General features: G+C 35.7%; 1 long non-coding RNA gene across 2 annotated transcripts in view; it reads left to right on the forward strand.

Annotated features, from left to right (window-relative positions):
* Positions 1–23,478, forward strand: part of LOC121497149 — a 269,382-nt gene extending 245,904 nt beyond the window's left edge. For both annotated transcript variants that reach the window (XR_005989411.1, XR_005989412.1), the window contains one exon: positions 19,808–23,478. This is a non-coding gene — a long non-coding RNA (uncharacterized LOC121497149). The remainder of the gene's footprint in view (positions 1–19,807) is intronic.
* Positions 23,479–23,740: the final 262 nt, after the last annotated feature.

Here is a 23,740-nt window from a genome sequence, read left to right on the forward strand (position 1 = left end):
TTGAATATCTTTTCGTGTACTTATTTTGCCATCTGTATATCCTCTTTGGTGAAATGTCTCTTCAGAATATCTTTTGCCTGTTTTCCAATTTGATTATTTGTTTTTTCATTACTGAGATTTGAGACTTCATGTATTTTAGATGCTAGTCCTTTGTCAGATACATAGTTTGCAAATAGTTTCTCTCTGTGTGTTCTTTTTTCACCTTCTTAACAGGGTCTTTCTCAGAGCAGAAGTTTTATATTTTGGTAATGACTAGTTATCAGTTTTTCTCATATGGATCATGCTTTTGTTGTCAATTCTAAAAACCTTTTTGTATAGAATTGTTGAATCACTGGGTTGTACATTTGGCATTGTATATACATTGTATAATACTGTGTGTCAACTATACCTCGATAATAATAGTAAAATGTAATAATAATAATAATAATAATAATAACCTTTTGCTTAGACCTAGATCCAGAAGATACTCTCTGAAGTTTTTCCTAAAAGTGTTATAGTTTTACATTTAATTTCGTCATCAATTTTGAGTTAATTTTATATGAAGCATGAGATTAACGTCAAGGATCACTTTTTTGCCTATGGATGTCCATTTACTCCAGCACTATCTGTTGAAAGACTATCTTTTCTTTATTAAATTGCTTTTGAACACTTGTCAAAAATGGGTTGGGCATATTTTTGAGGATCTATTTCTAGGTTGTCTGTATTACTTCATTGATCTATGTGTCAGTTTTCTACCAGTACCATGCATTTTTAATTGTCATAGTTATATAATGTCTTGAAATTTAGTAGTCAGATACTTCTTACTTTATTCTGCTTTTTCAAAATGATTTAGGTTTCCAGTTTCTTAACCTTTCCATATAAGTTTTGGAATAGGTTTTTTTTTTTTTTTTTTGTATATACAAAAATCTTTGTGGTGATTTTGATAAGAATTGCATTAAACCTGTAATTTGGGGAGAACTGATATCTTTACTATGTTGAGTTTTTCAATCTGCAAACACAGTATGTCTCTCTATTTTTATATCTTCCTTGATTTCTTTCATCACCATTGTAGTTTTCAAGTTCTACAGACATTTGTTAGACCTACAACTATTTTGTAATTTTCTAGTTTTGTATTTGAATGATTCATTTTGGCTTTCTGTGATGTTAAGACAAATCATATTCCTATTTTCTAGAATGTAAGCATATCTATAACATCTAAGAAATTAAGTCTTAAGAATAAAAAGTCTAAAAAAATAACACAAATCCCCCCCCCCCCCCCCCGCTGGATTTTAAAGTGGGTAGCTGGCACACATTTCCAAAGCATTTGAACAGTATTTGTATACTGTGTTATCATCTTTTTTTTCATAGTGTTCTCTTCTGCTATGACTTAGGAAAAACAATTCTATTTATGCTTCGGTTTTACTTCCATTAACGTGATTAGTGTGAAAACACAATGGATTATTAAACTGATATTGTTTTCCTCATTTTAAAGTATGTAAGAAAATTATGATTTAAGGAAATTTCTCTATGAATCATATATTTTTCCAAGAATTTTGTTAGCTAATTTTCAGAATATCGCTCACATCTTTGAGAGAGGGAAATGACTAACAAAAGACCTTCATATCTGAGTGAGGGCCTATATCCTGAATCAAAGTACAAATTTAAATATTCACTACTTCCAGCACTTTTTTTTCCAACTAAAGAGCATGTGAAGATTGTATAAACAGGCTTTTAAATTCATTCAATCCATTGAGAATACTATTTATCTTTTAAGAACAAAAAATTGCTGTTAAGGGTTATTCACTTTTTCTTTTCTTCTTTTGGGATTTTACAGTCAGAAATTGAACATGCAGAGGAAGTTCTATTTATTGTGAATCTCATTATCTCTTTCAAAGTTCAGATTGACTTCTAAGTGGAGTTGTGGCTATGTTAATGCAGACAAAATTCTCACTAACTCTAGGCTTTTTACTAATTACACATCAAAACAACAGTAGACCTGCCCAGTACTGGAGCTCTAGTTTAAAAAACGGTAATATTTTTTATGTAGTAATACCTTATGTTTTCTCTTGGTATGTTTAGTGATAGATAAGGAATAACATTAAGCTTTTCCTCCTCATTTTTAATAAAAATATTTCTAATGACATAAGCATGTTAATCATTTCTTCAAACATTTCTTCAGATTCTTCTGATTCTTTAACATTTGATTAAATCAGACTTTTCTAACACTGGAAATGAAAGAATGAAATTTGCAAAAACCTAGTGCACAATTAATACTTGGAAATATTTTTTTTTAATTTAGTTCATTAGGGCAAGGTTGATATATTTGAACCTGAAAAATTAATAAATTGTCAGTATTGTCAGCTAGACTGATAAAAAAATTTTCAACCCAAAGAATGGGTTATTGACCATTGGTGTCATGATAACTTTGACTTATTTTCCTTACTCTGAAGAAATAAATACAATTTATACTTAAAGTATAAATTCCCATGGTTTATTCCATAAGAATAAAAACAAAGGAAAAAGGAAAGGAACAGATACATTTTTACTTTAAATAGATTGATTAGGGAGCAGATCTGGTCAGACAGACCTGGGTCTGAACTTTGCCTCTATCATTTACTGAATATGACTTTGAGCAACTTAACAATGTTCGTATATATAAAATATACTAACAATATCTTCATCAGAAAGTCGTTGAGCTGAATAATCAAGGCAGTGTATTTGTCTCATAGTGAATGCTAAAATGGTATATATGTATCTGGTATAATTGTTATTCCATATAAAATTCATAATTAGCTAAGTTTCATTTGTCTTTTCCCTTTTGCTGACTTAATACTATAGTAAAAGAATTGGTAAATTTCCTAGTATGTTTACTCTTGCTCAGTCAAAATGCATAGCAATTAATGTGATTAAGCAAACTAATATAAATGTAATCTATTGAAGCTAATCTAAAGGAAAATGAAGAATTTCTAAGATCTTAAAAAGTGCTATTTTTCATTTCAAGGATAATTGATTTCTGAAAGCCGAATAATTATAAAAAGGCAGTGATCAATAAAACCTATATCCTACAAATCCTTTTTTTTTTTTTTACTTTTGTGTATCTTTATGTTAAAGTTACCTGTGCCTAACAAAATGTTGAGCTTATAAAACTAATCAAATGCCATTAAAGCATATAACTATATTTTTGGCTCAAGATTCTAGTTTGCCCTGAAGTTATTCCATTAATAAATGTAAACATTTTGAAAAATGATCAGAGTAAGAAGAGGAAAGGAGGAAGATTAGATTTCCAGTTCACTGACATTAATCAGTGTTTAATGTTTTCCTACATTAAGATGGGACTGCCAAGATATGAAGGTGAGATATTTAAGTGTTTTAGTTTTTGCTAACATTGTAATGAAAATAGAGTAGCCTTTGATGACACAGAAATACCCCTCTTTATGCTTTGTTTTCCAAACATATTTATCTAATCCCATCCCTTCTCAGGATAGAGTAGTAAGCATGGGAATTTTGCACTGCTTCTTATTTCTCATGTCCCTTTCTATTTGTTGTACTTCTTTCAGTTTTCTATGTCCCAAATAGTTAGCATTTGGCAGTCAGAAGTACTTGGGAAGAGTTACTTTGAATTATTTGCTCTTATTCATCCTTTTAACACACAGGACAGAGGACTCATAGCTTCATGCAACCAAATCATGTTGTCTAAGTCTCTCTTCTTTTTTATAATTCCCTTCACTGTCCCAATGGCCATCTATTGTGATGGAAAACTTTATTTTTGTGCATAGGTTTGTGTTTACTTTAAGATCCATTAAGACTTTCTTTCTTTACTGAATATTTCAACTTCACATAAAAGATTCTGTTTTGCACTATAATTGTCTCTTCCTGATACAATTTGAATCACCATGAAAGTAAAGATGGTATCTTATTAATATTATCCTGGCATGCCTAAGACTACTGCTGAGTGTGTAGTTGGTTCTCAGTAAATTAAAATTTAATTGAGGATGGAAGACATGCAGTCTTGGCAGTATCCTCCATTTATCAAGATCTAAACCATGTTGCATATGGAATTATACATAGTACAGCACAAATCCAATTTACAGGCTGTTGCAAGCAGAAATTGGAGAGAAGGGAAAATCCAGTAATACTGACATGAAAAAAAAAACCAATAGCACTGACGAGTGCACATAAATATTCCTGTAGAGAGATGACAAGTAAGGAGAATTTCATATAGTGGCTTCAGTTTGTGCTTGCAGAAAAATCCTCCAAGATTAGAGTATGCAAAGATGCCTATAGACCACAACTACAGGAAATCCAGGATAGAACTTTTGTTTTAAAATTATTTATTAAAGGTACAAGAAACTATAAATGCATCTGTGGTACTCTCTTCTTTTCCTTTAGCCCAATTTGTCCTCATTTCAGTGTCTCTTAATTAGCTTACAAGAAGTAATGAAATTCTGTTTTTTATTCATTCTGTGAAGAGCAAGAGTGGGATGAGAAGAATTATCCAGATTTCAGACTAAATGATTCAAGAGTCTGTGTGATACATTAGAAAACTCTGAGGAAAAGTCTGGGAAACTTGAAGGAAAAAAAAACCTTCAGGAGAAAGATAAGTTAAATATGCAAAAATTTAGATAAAATAAGCATATGAGCTAAGAAGTGTTTCATTTCCATAAACAATTAGAGATAAGAACAGCCTCCTGTCACAAGCTTAAGCTTTGGAGGAAGAAAGTGGTGGCTTAAATAGGAATGATGCACCCAACACTCTTTCCTTTTGTGGAAAACCACTGACTTCATCTTGAAGGTATGTATATATTTAAAAATATATGTTTCTTTCCCAATTTCCTATTTTTTTCCTTTAAACTTTCTAATTTGCTGTTCTTTCATCAGCTAGGTATGTTCCTGTTGCATCCTTTCCTGTCATGTTCCCTTTCTTCTCATTGTTCTCAGTTTTTTGTTGTGGCTCTTCCTCTTCTAATTCTCAGACTAACCAGAAAATCTCAACTCGTGGAAGAATCAGACATCTAGACAATGTTGGTAGCTTGTGATGAGGGATAGAAACAGAAAAATATTAACCTTTAGCCCAGAAGGCTGACATATAGCCTGCATAGTTCCAATAAGGATTAAATATATCCTGGTTGCTACATTCTTAAAGAGTCTCATGACGCCTGTACATTTCACGGATAGTTAATATCTAGTTGAATGATAAGCACCAGAGAAGTCTTGCAAAGGTAGTCTTATGAGTAAAAATTTGAAGGAAACATTTATGATCTAAAACTCCTTGCATGTCCCTTGAACACTAAGCAGAACACTAAGCATCTAACCACCAGCTTCATACAACAAAAGCGTGGCTCTTCCTGCCCACAAGTCCTGTCCCTGTGGTATAATAAAAGCACCTTTTTGCACCAAAAACATCTCAAGAATTCTTTTTTTTTTAAGATTTTATTTATTTGTTTGAGGAAGAGAGAGCATGAGCAGGGGTAGAGGGAAAAGCAGAGGGAGAGATTCAAGCAGACTCCCCATTAAGTGGGGAGCCCTACTTAACTCCGACTCTGGGCTCAATCCCAGGACCCTGGGATCATGACCTGAGCTAAAGTCAGATGCTTAACCAACTGAGCCACCTAGGTTCCCTTCAAGAATTCTTTTCTGACCATTCACTTATGGTCTTACATCAGTTTGAACAGTCCCTAAGATGAAGAATCAGAAGCTTAAACTATCCAGTTCTTTGTGCTAAGATAATTTGGTCCTCTTTGCTGAAAAGGAACTCCAAATTTTTGAGTCCTCAATGAGGCCTGTTTAGCAGAAGACTTAAATGGCACTTGTTGTTCATTCTCTTCGATGGAACTGATACAAGTAAAGAGAAGATTCGGTCTTGCTCTCGAGGGAATTAAGATCTTGTTGTGAACCACCATACTGACTAAAAATATGGAAAACTTCAAATTAATATGATGAAATCCAACATATGAGTGCTGGATATGTGAACCAAGGTAAGTATGGGCAGCAATGAAGAGCTGGAAATATATGCCTATTGTATATCTATCATAAAATGAATTTAAATAAACTAAGAACATAGATAATAGTGAAGTGTGTAAAAAAATAGAAAATGATGAGTTTGAAGTATTTGTTATCTTTATTTTTAATGTAATTGATTTCATTGTAATTTTATATGATCTTTTAAATTAATTTTATGATTAGCAACCAGCTCTTAAAACTCCTGAAAATTTAATAGTTGGTTCTCATGAGCAGCCATGAGCCAGCTCCAGCATGCACCTGTCTCCATCTACTCTCTCAGCTTCCCTGATTATGGCATATTAATTGTGTGCCTGCACTTAACATGGTCAGAATTGACTAAGTTATCAAAAAACTTTTAAACTACATAACTTGAGTGCTACATGTAAGAGACATATTGGGGCCCAATTATATAAGGAATATAGTGTTTTTCAATAAAAGGAAAAAGATCTCTGTGTAAGTAAATGATAGTAACAAATTAGCCACAATTAGGCCTACTAATCAGGGCACTGTGTAATATATGGTGAATGTATCAGGAGCACAAATTCTGGAATACCACAACACGAGCTACCGAAGTCTCTGTCAATTCAAAATAAAATGAAATAACAGCTGGCTAATATACAGATATTAAAGTGTTCTAATATGTTCTGTGTTGAGAGCTCCTCTGGGCACTGGTTTGCAAAGACTGTGTGAGTGTGGTAGGAGTAGTAAGAAACCTTTAACAGGCAATTGCACCCTTATATGTCCTTTGGTGAAGGAAAACAGGTGGTGTGGGAACATGGAAGCCTTGACATAGGACAGTTCCGACCCCTATCGTCACCACTGCAGACTCAACCCGCCAGTAATACCAGCAGAAAGCTATGGCTAGAGTAAGACTGAGTAAAGAGAGTCAGACTATAAGCAAGAGAAATGCGAGCACTTCTTGTAAACAGAGTTCCAGTTAGGACTGGGTACAAAGTGCTCTCTGACAACAGGTCTAAGCAAGCTCCCAACGTATCGGCAGTTAGTGATCCAGAGTCAGTAGTGATCGTATAAGCTGTGAGCAAACTTGTGGTGTGACTATAGCACTTGTTGCTTGAGCATGGATGATGAGTGAGAAAAAATATCCACACAGTTATTTCAGGAAGGCCTGTATAAAGAGGTGCAAGACAGTAATGCAACTCTTGTGCAGTTGGAGCTAGAGCTTTTGTTTTGTTTTATTCAAGAAGGTTACAGAGGAGATATATTTTCAGAGTCTCAAAGTATCTGAAATTTTCTTGCTGTCTGAGATAAACTCCAGTGTGGCTGGATGACCAAAATCACATGCTTTTAAAAGCCCATGTTTGCGCTAAAGCTTTCTCTGTTGTTACCTGAATTTTGAAAAGCTTCTTGTGGAGTTCCTGAGTTTTATCCTTTAATAGATCCTCACGGTTTTTGAAAATTCAATTTCTGCATGGATGCATGGAAGTATACTTTTAATCTTAAACTAGATAGGCTATTTTTCCAGGATGTGTCTAATTTGAGGGTTTTTTCTTTTCATTCTCCTCCCCCCTCAGAATATAATAAAACATCTTAGGTCACTTTTTAAAACTCGGCAGTGTGTTTTTCATTATATCTTTGGTTATTATTTCTGATTCACTTACTCTATTTTCCTGTAGGAGCACCTGCAATTCTTAGTTTGTGCTTTTGTTCTTCATCCTCCATTTATTCTACAATGTTAAGCTTTTTCTTTTTCCTATAAAGTTTGGTGCATCTTTTTATATTTGTGGTCTATATCATAATGTTACTTCTTGAAGAGACAATTCTGTTCTTTCTAATTCAGTACAAATTTCAATTCTTTTATGCAACAGTTTCAACTGTTCATAAGAACTGTTCTGTTCTTCAACAAGAAGTCCTTACTCTGTCTTATTATTACTTCTATACAACTGCTCAAAGTGGCCCATTCATTTAAAATGTTTTCCCAACTTACATCGCCTTTGTAACTGATCTGCATTTTAAATTGTCTTCAAAACTTAGCCCAAATCCAACCACTTCATATTTGTTACATGAATCTAATCTAATTGTTTAAAAGTTAGAATTATATGTGGATACTTAAAGTATAGATTTTAAATATTTTAAAAAAATTCTTAGTGAAAATATCTGTATATCTGCTCTCTGTATTTATCCAATTCTTATTATAGTCTTTTCCTTTTTTGGATACAGACAAATTGTTAAACCAAGCACCTTCCCAAATTAGAAGCACAAAATACCATTCAGATAAGTCAATTTACATTGTGTTCTGCTAAGTAGGTTGCATTTTCTCACACTGAGTAAAATCTATTGCTTACAGATGTGGGAAAATAACTTGTACTTTTGAAACTCACTAGAAATGTGCTTTATTTTGACTAAGACGCGACCTGAACACTCTTTGTTTCTTACTTTCTTTCTCTTTTAAGGAAAAAATTTGAAAATTTGGTTGAACTGAAACTCTTGACCATTTAGTAGTCGTTAGAACTGTATAAAAATAAAGAGTTGATTAAGTATTGTGATTCATTGGGAAAATATTTGTATCTTGGCCTCACACTTTAAAAGTTAGCTTATATATATTTTTTTATTTTATTAAGTACATTTTCATCTTCTTTCTTTTATATCCAAAACACATCTCATCCTTGACCCATTTTCACTTCCTTCCCTCCCGACTCAAAGGACAGGAGTCAGCTCTTGACAGCAGGGCTAACTTTTCATGTCCTTTGGAGGAGTTAAGAGCATGGACTTTGTGATTGGGTCCTGCTCCACAATTTATAATGTATATAGCCTGGGCAAATTATGTAATCTTCCTCAGTCATAATTTTCTTATAAACAGTTTATTCTAAGGACTTATTGAGATGCCTCTGTAAAGTGGGAAGAACCATGTCTGCCAGTGACTGCCACAAAGCAAGCATGTAGTAGGGGTGCTCATTACAGTATTCTTCTGTTTCCATTAGAAATTCATCCCTTCACATACACTGTTTCTCTTCAAAATCTTTGATAATTCCATCTCTGCTTTTCTTTTCTTCCTTTGAACATATCTAAGCGTCTCCTGTGAATAAAAGCCTCTGTGATTTGTTTTCCCAATGTTTATCTTATTTTTTTTTTCATTCACTAAGAGGCTTTTTTCACCCATGTTGTTTACACTTGCTCTCTCCCTTTAACCCTTTTACACTCTTAGGGTCTGCGTATTGTTTCTTATTGCTGTCATAACAAAATGTCATGAAACAGTGGCTTACAGCAACAGAAAGGTATCCTCTTACAGTTCTGGAATTCAATAATCTAAAACTCAGTTGCCAGGCCTGTGTTCCTTGGACACTCTAGGTATGAATTCTTTCCTTGCCTTTTTCATTTTCTAGGGACTGCCTGCATTCCCTGGCTTGCAGCCCTGCATCCCTGTGACTTCTGCTTCTAATGTCACATATTAATTCTCACTCTTATCCTCTTGGCTTCTTCTTATAAAAATCTTTTTTATGGCATTGGATCCACAAGAGTAAGTGAGGATTATCTCTTCAATTTAGGACCTTTAACTTACTCACACATACAAAGTCTTTTTGACTATTGGTCAAAGAGTCATTGACTATTGTTATGTAGGGTAACATAGTCACAGAGTTTGGGGCTTAGGGCATGAGTCTTTTGGGGGGCCATTATTCAGCCTATTACAGTCTGTTTTCTGCCTGTCTCTTCTGGCCTTATTACAGGAATATAGCTGACTATTACTAAATTCTCAGAAATCTCTCCTCCTGTTCTGTGTGACATTACTACCTCTCCTACCAGGTTCTCCTGCCTCTGATGCTGCTTTTCTGACTCTTTTTTCACTCAAATCTTTGTTTCACACACTTCTAGATTTAATGTCACAAAGTCCTATAACTCCTCCATGCAAAACTTCTAGTAGCTTTCCATTATTACTAAATTATTCCACTTTGTTAACTTCGCACATTCCACAAGCTTTTACTGAGTGCTTGCTACATCCCATGTAGTCTGTTTTCTGTGATAAGGATGCAGAGATTCACGGAATACCAACTGTATTGAAGGTACAATCAAATAAACAAACAATTGCAAAGCTATTAAGAATGTGAAAATTGAGATGAAATCATTGAGATGAAAATGGAGATTAAAATATACACACAGTATTATGAAAACCCTTGAGCTAGCCTTCCAACTTAGCCTGAGGATGTTAAGGCAGGCCCCTTGGAGAAGCTAATACTTGAGCTGGTCTTTTACAGAAAAATTGCTAATGCAGCACTGTGGAGAAAAGAACAAAGGCAAAGGTCTAAGGCATATAATGGCACTAACTGTTCAAGGAATGGCAGGTTGATTGTTATTACTGAAATGAAAAGTCATAGGAAGGAGCAATTCAAAATAAAACTGGAGCTTGAAGATGAAAGCAAAGTGATTAGAGGACCTCATTAAGAAGGTCAGATGGTATAAACAACAAGTGATATGATACCAACTTCAAGACAGATGAAGTTTCATCTCCTTTTGGTCTTTACTGGAGGGCCTAAGAGTTAAGAAGAGTTCATGTTACCAATGTGTGTCACTGGACAAGTGGAGCAGAAGTTAACAAATGACAGGAAAGCAATAGAATTAAGGGTGGACTACTATATAAGAATCTTTGATTTAAAAGAAAAGTGTAAAAAAATAAAATAAAATAAAAGTGTGAGAAAGAACATCCAACAGAGAGAAATACATGGGCCAGGAGGATATTTATTAATATGAGATATAAATGAGAATCTTTAGAACAGATGCTAATAGAGAAAGAATAAATGAAAATAACAGGACTGAGTGAATGATTATCTTACTAGATTGCTACACAAAGGATGAGCCTGAGAGAAGCATGAAACTATTCTTCCCCCCTCTGCCACCCTGAGCCTGGTGGAAAATGAAGAGAAATTTGCTCCAGATATAAAATAGGGAGCAAGAAACTCAGGGAGATCATGCTCGAAGGCCTTGATTTTCTCAGGAAATTCGAAGGCAAGATAATTCCTGAAATAGAGAGGTACTGGTGGTGGAGTAAGGCTACCCTGAGATATCCTCCATTTGTCTGCAGGTCTGCTTAGTGACTCTCAGATCTTTCATGCAATTCTTGGGCCAGCTCTCCCACTCACACCTAACCCCTTCTCCTTCCCTAGAAGAATTTTGTGTTGTTTGTTTTGTGTGTAATGTATGTATAATACAAATTAACAAAGATTAATGTCTCAAAATATGCCCTAATTGTCTGTAATTATAGTAAATCATTTGCTGTGAGAGTATTACCAAGGGCACCAAGAATAATTTAGGAGCCAGACTCCCCCCGCCAAGCCAGCTTCCAAGAGAGTATAATGTTTAAGTGGATTCCATCCATCTTCTTTGCTTAAAATCTTTCAATATCCAGTCATCATCTAAGCTAAAGGATGAATTCTAAGCTTTGGAGTTCAGCTCACAGGAGGCTTCAAAGTCTGTCTCCTTTCTACTCCTTTCTGCATAAACACTGTATGTTTCATGCTGAATTGATTGTGGTTTTATCAAGGTTACATCATTTGCCATCTCTTTTTCTCATTCCCTTCCTTCCCTTCCTTCATTACAGCTTCCCATGTTGCCACTCTTCTTTCAGAGTACTCAGATGACAAAAATTTTGTGTATGGAAAAGTATTTTATCATCTGGCTCATTGCAAAATTGTTCATTCTCGTATCAATTCAGCGATACTGTATTCACGCATCTATTGAGGCTAGGGATTGTGGTTTTGTACATTCTGCTTAGCAGTGTATTTGGTTTGTGGTAGGTATTTGATAAAGTGTGAAAGTTTAGTATTAGTTTTAAGAATATTTTTATTTGTGAATAAATTAAAAATGTTTCTTTTTGCCTCTCTCTAATCTTTTGATTGATTGAGTTTATTTGGTTTCATGGGCCTTCCCAATTAGGGACATGCTTCTTTTTGTTTATTAAGGCAAAATTATAACAAGTGGAAATGTTCTACAGATGAACACAGAACTAAAATCTCCTATGAATAAAAAGTTTTTATACCTAACAATTAAGAATTGGTGTTTGGAATTAGGAATTGCCAGGTTTTCAAAGTAGAACAGTATTTATTTTAACCTAAACATCTTTAGGACTACGAAGAGGGCATTAGTTGGATATTGATGTGGACTCTAACTCTGACTCAAATCATATGGTTGGCTGGCTTGTGTGATGAGCCATATCTAGAGAGGAATCAGGATGAGCCATCCATTCAGTGCTTAGATCAGATTAAGTGTCTCCTTACATTTTCTGTGCAGTAGGCCCTAGACTTTCTAGATCTGGTAACACTGAAGTTCAGTTTTGTTCAAACCACTTCCTGTTCTAGAGCAGGTTGAGTAAATTAAATTGCTTTCCAGATCATCAATGGCGATTTTATTAGGAGAAATTTTTGCAAGTATAACCCTTCCATTGAAAGAAAAAACATCTGATTAGAAAACACCAGGTAACTAGACTATTCCAGTCTTGCTTTGATTAACCTTTCATTTTATAAGTATGTACCAAACAAATTTATGTGCTACACTTTAGAGTTTTCCAAAGTACTCTATGAGAGAGGACTAAATATTTTACCTAGAGATAAGGGGACCAATGCAGAGTAACCTGGACCTATGCTTCTCAAAGTTTAACATACACAGGGATTTTGTTAAAATGCAGATTTCAATTCAATATAACCGAGATGAGTCCTGACATTCTGCATTTCTAAGAAGCTCCTCAGTGATGCAGTGGTTTCTGATCAGGGGCCTACATTTTGAGTAGCAAGGAGAGTTGATAATTCAGTCTATGGCTCCTTAGGAAGATGCCTGAGAAAAAGGACTCGAGGAGAGGAATAATTCCACTATGTCTCAATCAGAGATCTGGAATATCTCTAAGAACTATCTATCTATCTTAAGAGTGTTAATTTTCAAATTTAATTTAACTTGTAAATAAAATTTCATTTATTTAGACATAACTTTTATTATCAAAGTTATGCACAAAATTTTACAAAGGCAATTACTTCTAGACAGGACTTTTCATGAAGAATAGTAGTTTCTTCTTCCTATTCCCAGTTGCTACTCTACAAACAGTTTCAACTAGTCTAGTGAATTCTTTTGGCACTTGAATCCCTGTTACTAAGGAACATTCTGATACTGTTATTTCCTGGATTTTTGGTTGGAAACACTGACTTCATACAACAGAAAATAGGATCAAACTCTTATGGCCCAGCTTTTCTCCTCCTCACAAGCATATACTTTTTCTCAGCACTAGAGGAATCTCATTCTAATTTTTATTAGATTCACATTCTCAGCTGGTTATACTATAGATTACGAATGTATAATTATAATTCATAGTTAAGCTACTGACTACAGTTGCTTTTTTTGAACAAAAATGTATGTTTCATGGAGTTATTGTTTGTTTTTTCTTAGCTTAGTATTATCCATACAGAATTAACATGTAAATTCTCTGTCGGAAGTGTGATTCTCTTTTCTTATCTATAGGCACATGAGGTCTTTAATCTATTTCGTCCTTTTCAAGAAGAAATTCTATCTGGAGTTCTTATTTTTCTGCTTCACTATTCTTCAGACCCCCTGAAAGACTTTTATTCTAAATCTTCTTTCACCTCACTGGGGGCACTCCTGACCTTTGTCTGTACTTCTTCTCATCTCCTAATTCCATGTCTTCCTTTTCTGTGGCTAATTTCCTTGTATAATATATTATCTAGTAACTTCCTGATATAGGGTCCATGGGAGGAAAATACTTTGAGCATTAGTATGCTCCAAAATGTCATTATTTTCCTCTCGCAACTGATGAATGGCTTGACAGGGTATAGCCTTTAGGGTTGAAAGATATTGAACTGTTTAGTGAAAGCACTGATCTATTATCTTTCAGATCCTGATGTTGTCATCAGGAGGTCCAATTCTGTGCTTTCATTTCCCAGTGCTGACATCTCCTCTTCTATAGCCTTTGTTCTTATGCCTCTTCCATAAAGGTATAGGTCAACAAGAACAAGATGGATTCAAGAAACAGTCTATAAACCATAGAGATAAAATAAATTTGAGATTTTCAGGAAAGAAAGGATTTTTTTTTATTGGAGTTCAATTTGCCAACATATAGCATAACATCCAGTGCCCATCCCATCAAGTGCCCCCCTCAGTGCCCGTCACCCAGTCACCCTGATCTGGCCTAGTCTGTAACTTTGGTGCTATAAGTCTGTCAGGTTTCCCAACAAGAGGTAAACTAAAATTCTTTAAAACCCATCTGCTGCATTCTTCATATGTGTAATGTCATTTATTCTCTTTAATAATCTCAAGGTAAGATATGGGTGTACAGAGGGATTTAAAATTTGCCTTAAGAAAGAAAGTGTCAGAAATTAGATGCAAATTCTTTCCCTGAAGGACTAGAATAAAAGATCCTCAGTATAAATAGAAATGCAATGTCTAGAATACAAAGATGAAGTCCTAACTCTGCTGAGCTGTGACTTACCAACATGTGTTCTAACCAGTGCAAAAGACATTTTGTACCTTTATCCTTTGTTTCGACTGATGGAGAGCTTTTTAACAACAGGTTTTTCTTTGTCTACAGCTTCATAGACATTTTTATTCTATGGATATCCTGAGCTAGCACAGAATCTTTTCCTCAATAAATGTTTACTGATTCTTTACTATGTAATAATTTTCTGTGGTACCAGAGGTTAGGTACAGTGCCCACTGGATAACATGTTATTACTTTCCCCTGCTCCCTCTAGATCACTGGATATGGACCTAAATTCCCATTAGCTGCCATCAATCATGTAAATGATGTTTCTTGGAGGAAACTTTTATGAAGTAGAAAAAGCAAAATCACAAAATTTAGGATCATCAGAACAGCAGGGCAACTAAAAACCCATACCCTTATTTTGGAGTAAAGATGATGTTTGAGGAATATAGTAATGAAAATTCTTTATTATGGGTGGAGAAGTTTGGAGAAAGTGCATTCATTGTGTAAAGTATTCAAGAAACCAATAAACCATGGGTTGAGTCAACCACGGACTGTCATCAGACACACATGGTCATGTGGTAAACACTTGTGGCTGGCTGAGATGTGTTTCTTTGCTGAGTGAGACACTCCAGGGTTTATGCCCAACATATGATTCTTTCTTCCTTTCAGGTTTCAAGTTCTGTCCCACAATTTTCCAGTAATTCTACAAGGAACGAAATCCCTAAGCAAAAACTTTGAGCTAACAACAATCAGTAAATATTTAAGATGTATTTATTTTGTGTTGTTTTTATTTTCTTCCTACCTGATATGTTAGGGGGGAAGGAAAAAGCCCTGAAAAATTCTATTTCCTCAACTTCTTGAATGATCAAGTATTTATTATTTTCACTGTCAGTGTATTATTTGGCCAGGCATTTTCCTATTTTCCTTCTCTATTTTGCAATGTTCATTAGGATGTTAATATGGAAAATAATATATGATTTATGTTGATTAGAAAGGTAAGATTCTATGTGTAAAAAAATTCTGACCTCAAATTAGGAAGATGAAAATTTCCTATAATCCGCTCTTACAAAAGTTACTGGAAACATTTGTATGATTTTTTTGAAAAACTCTCAAAACCATGATTAATTCATGCATATTATAGAAAATTAGGGGAAAAAATGAGTTTTGTCCAAACTGCACATATTGCCGTCTTGATTATTATGTACTAAAATGGTGGCAGAATCAGAAAATATGGAGACTAAAAATTATATATTAAACAAGAAATTCTTAAAGTTATAAAAATGAAATTATAATCTTAATTTTAAGCCAAAAATTCCAGTTGCAGATGCAAGTGGTCACTTAACAATTTACCTTAGGCTGATTGACTACCCTCAGGGAAAACTTAAGTGACTCAGAAACTATAGTAAAAATTCAAGTAACCTCTTACCTTGAGTTCCAGAGGGACAGTGGGAGTCCCAGTGGACACCTTGGAGAATTTAGACCCTCCTTCCACTTTAATCTACTCTGCAGTTAGAGTCTACTACTAAGATACTAATTTTTGAAAAAAGAGGATGAGACTAGGAGTATGAGTAAATAAGTAAACGGATAAAAAACTGGAGAATCTTGGGCACCGAGAATAAACTACTTGATCACCAAAAATAGCAGTAAGAATATCCCCTTCACAATTTGTGCACATCAGTCATCACGAGGGGCTAATCAATTCAGAATCCTTCTGAAGAAAAGAACATGTTCCTTCAAAATGAAATGAAGATTCTAACTAATGGGTACTTGCCTTAGAATCCTTAAAGGATTTTGTTTTGTTTTGCAAAACAAAAACATATATATTTCATATATATTATTATTATTAGTCCTCCTACAATGATATTTGTTTCATTAATACCAAATTCCATCTGTGCTGCTCTTTTCTTGACTCTAAGAAGATGAAATAATGATAAATGCAATATTTTTAAAATACTGTAAGTGGAAATTATATGAAATACATGAAGTACAAACAAAGCACGTAACTCAAATGAACAGATATGAGCAAGTTCATACATGTGAGACATGAGGAAGTGATAATTTCATCATAATCATAATTTCATTGTATCATGGCTAGATGATAGTGATTATAAGCCAACACTGGTGATAAGATGCATCCTGATTTCAGAGATGTGAAAATGCAATATGTGCATTTTAGAATTGATGAAATATGACAATTCTCTTTTTGTATTGGTGTTTACAGTTTGGCTTTTTTATTGAAAGTAACTTATAATAACTATCTTTTATAGCTTTATTGAGCATAACTTATGTAGCATAAAGTTTACCCATTTAAAGTATATTGATTCAATATTTACAGACTTGTACAACCATTCACTATAATGTAATTTTAGACATATTAATCAGCCCTCAAAAAAAATCTTGTACCTCTTAGCCTCTTTCCCCATTCTCCTTCATCCATTTAATAAGATTCTTCTTTAAAAAAAAAAAGATTTTACTTATTCATGAGAGACACAGAGAGAGAGAGGCAGAGACATAGACAGAGGGAGAAGCAGGCTCCTTGTGGAGAGCCTGATGCAAGACTTGATCCCAAGACCACGGGATCACAACCTGAGCCAAAGGCAGGTGCTCAACCACTAAACTACCCAGACATCCCCATTTAATAAGATTCTTACATAAATATTTTATTTTTTACATATATACTTGTTAGTCTGTTAAGAACTATTTGTTTGCCTGTTATGGTCTAGTGTGTTTCATGGACACAGCCCCATTGGCTTTCAGAGTTAGATGTTTTTTGTGGGGAGTCTTTCAGGTGGGAGTCTTAAACTTGGAGGCCTAAATGTGGCATCCAAACCCTTTGCTCCATAGGGAGAAGCTGGAAGTTGGGAGTTTCTTCCCAATTGTATGGTGTTTTGCAGGTGGTAGGGTTTGTGTCAAGAGTGTGTCTCAGCCTTTCCTACCCATTTTGATGTGGGTGATGGTAATTTCTCATTCATCTGTTGTGTAGGAGCCACTTAACAAGTTCTGGATTTCTTTCAGAGGGAATGGCTCTCTCTATATATAGCTGTAGATTTGGTATGTCTATGGGAGGAGGTACATTCATAAAGTTTTCATGTTACCATCTTGGATTTTTTTGAAGTCGATGTTTTTATTTTGGTTTGGAGTATTGAAAAATAAAATTTGGCAAAGTTTTTTATGTGGGCCTGGAAGGCATGATGTTGTTTTAAAAGTGAGTATGTTAGTATGTAGGATGCATTAAGGAGGATGAATATAGAAATCAGAAGATTTGTGTAGATATTATTATAGTAAAGGAATTACTAAGGCTCTGGAAAAAAGTAGTAGCAATGAAGTAATAAAGTGAAGTTATTGGCTGTTGTAGGATTGAAAATTATGACCTTTTAATTGATGTCTATTTCCCAGTTTCTCTACTAATTCACTCATCTCTCTTAGGCTATAGTAGTATAAGACAGGCTAAGTAGGCTAAGTAAGTCTTTTGTTTCACTTACGACAAACAAAAAGCTAAGTTAGTATTTCTGAAAGCCTAGTATATGTCAGAAAATATGTCCACCATTTTGTGTATAGTTGTTACCCAAAACTGGGGTTTTTTTCTTGGTGGATGTGAGTCAAAAGACACAATCAAAGAAGCTGAAGATTAGAAAAGGAAGGCTTTTACTCACAAGTAAAAGAGTACCCTGGGTATCTTTCCCAAGGCCATGTTTCCCTGAACAACAAAATTGAGGGTGCATACACATTCATGAAGGGCCTTGTGTGGGTAATATTGCATGGAATTCAGGCAAAAAGTCATCTTAAGGTGACTGAATCCAGGTCAAAGTCTTGAGGCCTGGGAAGGGTCAGCATCATCAAATCTCTGACCCCAATTGGTCTAGTATATGAGTTCCCAAAGAGGTTTAGATCCCACAAAGATAATTTAGGACTTGCTTCAGGTCATCCTCACTTTTGAATATGATTATAAGTGGTTTGGAGTGTTAGGGTTTGGAGCTGATGGCCAAGAAAAAATTCTTAAGATATCTTTGATGCAAAAAAGTCATTTTATTAAAGCATGGGGACAGGGCCTGAGTACAGTAAGAGCTCCCCTGGGGCTGTGAGGAATAACCAGTTATTAAGATTTTCTATCCTATACAAAGGTAGTGATCTGAAGAGGCACCCACACCTCAATATTTATAGCAGGAAGGTCCACAATAGCCAAACTATGGAAAGAGTCAAGATGTCCATCAACAGATGAGTGGATAAAAAAGAGTTGGTATATGTATGTGTGTGTGTGTATATATATACATATGGTTGATATATATAAAAATGTTTTTCATCAAAAAATTATTACTCAGCCATCAAAAAAAAATGAAATCTTACAATTTGCAATGATGTGGATGGAACTAGAGTGTATTATGCTAAGTGACATAAGTCAGAGCAAGACAATTATCACATGATCTCACTCATGTGTGGAAGTTAAGAAACAAAACAGAGGATCATAAAGGAAGGGAGGGGAATATAAAATAAGATAAAATCAGAGAGGGAGACAAGCCATAAGAGATTCTTAACTATAGGAAACAAACTGAGGGTTACTGGAGGGGAAGTGGGTGGGGAAATGGGGTAACTCGGTGATAGGCATTAAAGAGCAACATGATGGGCAGCCCAGGTGGCTCAGTGGTTTAGTGCCACCTTTAGCCCAGGGCATGATCCTGGAGACCTAGGATTGAGTCCCACGTCAGGCTCCCTCTGCCTGTGTCTCTGCCTCTCTCTCTGTGTGTCTCTCATGAATAAAAAAATAAAATCTTAAAAAAAAAAAAAGAGGAACATGATGTGGCGAGCACTGGGTATTATATGCAACTGATATATCACTGTACTCTACCTCTGAAATTAATACGTAATTACATTTTTTTTCAGAGATTATAAAATGTGTATTAGATTTCATACGCAGTGGGGACGCCAGTCTCACAGAGGTTAAGAGTTCCAACCCTGTGCCAACAGCAGTAAGCCACCCCAGTCTAGTACCAGCCATTCATCTAAGACAACACTGGATGGCTGCTGCCTCTGGACTGAGATTTTCTCCTCTTTGCTGGTGGGGGCTGGCTGGAATCAACGGGGGACATGGCGGGAGTCTCAGCTCCCTTGGGGGTGCCATTCTGTTTCCGGAAGGCAGCTAGCTCTCTTGGAAGGCTGTGCTGGCAACTGCTGCTTTACTTTCTTTATATATTTATATTTTATATATTTCTTTATATATTATATATTTACTATATGTAAAAAAAGTTTTCTATCCTATGGAAGGGAGGATGATGTTGAATGTATAAGTTTCTGGAGATTGTTTTTTCTGGTAAATTGTTAAGACAGTTGCAAACTGAAACTCACATCCTACAGGACTGTAATCTCTATCAGTTAATCATTTGTCCCTTTCCTTTGTTCTAGGGCAGCCAGCAGTGCCTGAGGAATGTCACATATATCCACCTTGGAGGATGGGTATGGTGAGGTGTTGGCTTGTGCTTTGCCCTCAGCTTTCCTTCTTCCTCATCAAGTACGTGATCTCCTGGCCTGATGGTGGCTGTTTGCTCTTACATCCTTTCACAAGATGGCCAGGGGCTGCAATGACTTTTCTTATGTCAGGAAAGCTATGTCTTTCTGTCTTTATCCAGAGAGTACTCTTTCTGCTTACACTGTGTCTGATTTAATGCTTACAATAGTCCTGAGATACATGGCATGATGCCTAATGGGGAGGTCTCTTGATCAGACGGGGGTTCCAAAATATGGGATGACTATCATGTGGAAGCCCATGGTGCAAGAGGTGGAAGAATTCACCTGAGGCCAAAAAAAGGAGATTGAAATTTATTGAATATGCCACAAGGGAGCTGCTGGCAGGGACAGCAGAGGAGTGGCTGTCTGCAAGGAGATAGCAAGTGGGGGCTGTATTTAAAGGGGAAAGATGAGGAGGTATGACGACCTATGGAATTCTTCCTTTTTTGGTAACTGTGCCTGATTGTAAGTAGCTCACTGGTCAGTTAGGGTCTTATGGATATTTTGAGGTGGGTTACCTCATGGGCCTGTCTATAATCTATTGTTTAAGCCTCTTTGCCTAAAAGTGGCCTCTATAGATGGCATTGTCTCAAATCAAAGATGAAGGAACTCAACCCATGGAAGATTATCAAGATTAAGGAAGTGGAGAAATAGACGTGGATCTAGAATTGAAACCAGATAGTCAGGTTTTAATGTCCAGTTCATTTCATTATTCCATGAGACTTTTAAAAGCTATTTTTTAACAACTTCTTTTCAACAATCTAACCATACCGAGATAGGGAAACTGAAGGACTCCATAAAAATCTGATTTTTTCTCCTTTCCTCCTTCTATTCTTGCTAGAACCTGCACCCCCACTTTACACATGCCCCATAATGCACATAGCCTAAATCCTTATAAGTGACAAGAAGATAATGATTTCTTTAGAATAAATAACATTTAAGGAAGAACCAAGTGAGAATGACCAGACAAAGCTCATTCCAGATTGCTGGAGCTAGACATCTTGATCCTAAAATCCACTGGCTCCAAGGAATGATTGACTTATGAAGGATACTTGGGCACTCATTTTTGTTCTAACCAGTTCCTGGATGCCTGAGAGGACACACACATCAGATGATAATCCTCAATAAAAACCCAAGACCTTAAGCAAAGACCAAACTCTCTCTCCTTTCCTTTCTGAGTCTCTCGGACACTCTGTATCTTTGCACTCTTTATACCTTCAATAAAATCTGCTCACATCTCCTGCTGGCTTATGTTTGATTTTTATCCTGCATGTAGTCAGGGAACCTCTCAGGTGGACCTGTGGGACCACTCTCTGGGTCCTCTGACCCAGCCTGCCTACATCAGTAATCCAGCAATTCCACTTCTGGATATTTTCCTGAAGGAAACAAGAACACTAGCTTAAAAAGATACCTGCAACCCTCATGCCCATTGAATCATTATTTACAATAACCAAGACATGGAAGAAACCCTAAATGTCCAATCATGCTTTGTGAAGTAAGTCAGACAGAGAAAGACAAGTACCTCCATGCAGGGAGCCTGATGTGGGACTCGATCCCGTGACTCCAGGATCATGCCCTGGGCCAAAGGCAGGTGCTCAACTGCTAAGCCACCCAGGCATCCCATAAGGGAAAAAAAATGTAACTATGAATGGTAATAGATGTTAAATAGACTTACTCTGGTGATCATTTTGCAACATATATAAATATCAAATCATTACATTGTATGTACACCTAAAACTAACATAATGTTATTTGGGGGATATATTTAAATTTAAAAAAAGAAAAACAAAATACATTCCCTATTGGTCAAATTATAGTGTTGTATATAAGCTATAAACTTTGTAGATGTCCTTATCATATTATTCTCTAATCTATGTGGTTTTCCACTTTGAGGCATTTATGGCAGCCCTCAGAGGTGTAGGAGCACCTGCCACAGAGATGTTAGAACATTTCATACTTGGGAAGTTCCACTTCTTTCACAGAAGTGTAGGTCGGCTTGTCCTGGACATTGGTTTTGGAATGTTTTGTGGTGGTTTTTTTGTTTTTCTGTTTTTGATGAGAACAGGTCAAACACCAAAGATATTAAGCTTTGTTCATTATTAACCAAAAGCTGGAACTCAGGTCTCTTCACTCAAACTTTATAGAGGACATATTATTTCTTCCTATATCTCTGTTGTTTCCTCAGGAGGAATAGCTTCTTTTTGTGAGTACGTTTTTCATATAACCTGTGCCAATAATGGTAACCCAATTGATCTTTCTCATTCTCACCTATTCTAGCTGACATTGCTGATGAATTTAGCATGTAATTATGAACTCTCATATTTCATAGATTTTCATATTTTCTTATTTTCCACCTGTTATACATTTTTTAAAGCATAGTTTTGATGTGGGAATGTTAGGGATAGATGGGGCTAGTCAGGAAAAGATAAGGGAAAGGCCCAGAGTTAGGCTCCCATAAATCTCTGGGCTCCCATAAATCCCAAGGACAACATAGTCCTGACTCAGGCACCTACCCATCCCAAGGAAACAGAGATATGATAGTAAAACAGAAAAGAAAATATATTAGTCTCCCTAGCTCTGGGGTGTTAGGGAGTATCTCCCTTTGATGGTTACCAGACAATCCCTGAGATTCACCAGACCCCAACAGAGTCATATGTCAATCACTTGAGACAGCACAAAGGAATCTCAAGGCCTTGGGTTCCCTGGTTAGGTTTCCAATTAAAGATCAGTCAAAAAAAGCCCTCAGTGGCAACCCTGTTGGGACCCCTCTCACTTCTGAGAGCTTTTTCTGTACTCAATAAACTTCTATCACTTTACTCACTCTCCCATGTCTGCGAGATTCATTCTTTGACTCCTTGAGACAAGAACCAAGCTCTCCTGTATCAGTTTCATGATTTTTGACAACTACATATACTCTAATCAAGCTAATGTATACACTACAAATCAAGATATTTAACACCCTGAAAAATTTCCTGTGCTCTTTACCTCATTCCCCTACCTCCTTTTATAAGCAAGCACTAATCTGCTTTTTATCACTGTAAATTAGTTTGCATCCTTAATAAAGACAATATGAATATACACTCTTTTTAAAAATACAACTTCTTTAACCCAGCATAATGTGTTGAGATTTATCCTGCTGCATGCATCAATAGTTTGTTTTTTTTACTAATAGGTAGTGTTCTGTTGTATGGAGGTACCACATTTTGTTTATCCACTAATTTGCTGATGTATATTGGGTTGTTTTTATTATTAAAAATCAGATCGCTGTGAATATTTATGTACATGCCTTTGTGTGGGCATAGGTATTTATTCCTTTTGGGTAAATACCTGAGAGTGAAATGACTGAGTTGTATGGTAGGTGTATATTTAACATTTTAAGAAACTGCCAGTTTTCTGGTCACTACCATATTGCACTCCCATGGGCAGTGCATGAAAGTTCCAGTTGCTCCACATTCATGCATTTGTTGTTGGTCTTATCAATTTTGGCTATTCTACTGGTGAGTATTCCTACTCATTATCATTTTACTTTACATTTCCCTGATGGCTAATGATGTTAAGCATTTTTTCTTGTGCTTATTGGCTGTTTATGTGTCTTTAGTGAAGTGTCTGTTCAAATCTTTTGCCTATTTGTTTATTGGATTGCTTATTTTCTTATTGAAACTTCTTTATACATAAACCACATCTTCTTTATCCATTCATCTTTCGATGGACACCGAGGCTCCTTCCACAGTTTGGCTATTGTGGCCATTGCTGATAGAAACATCGGGGTGCAGGTGTCCCGACGTTTCATTGCATCTGAATCTTTGGGGTAAATCCCCAACAGTGCAATTG

The sequence above is a fragment of the Vulpes lagopus genome, chromosome 8, assembly GCF_018345385.1.
Source record: "Vulpes lagopus strain Blue_001 chromosome 8, ASM1834538v1, whole genome shotgun sequence".
NCBI lineage: Eukaryota > Metazoa > Chordata > Mammalia > Carnivora > Canidae > Vulpes > Vulpes lagopus.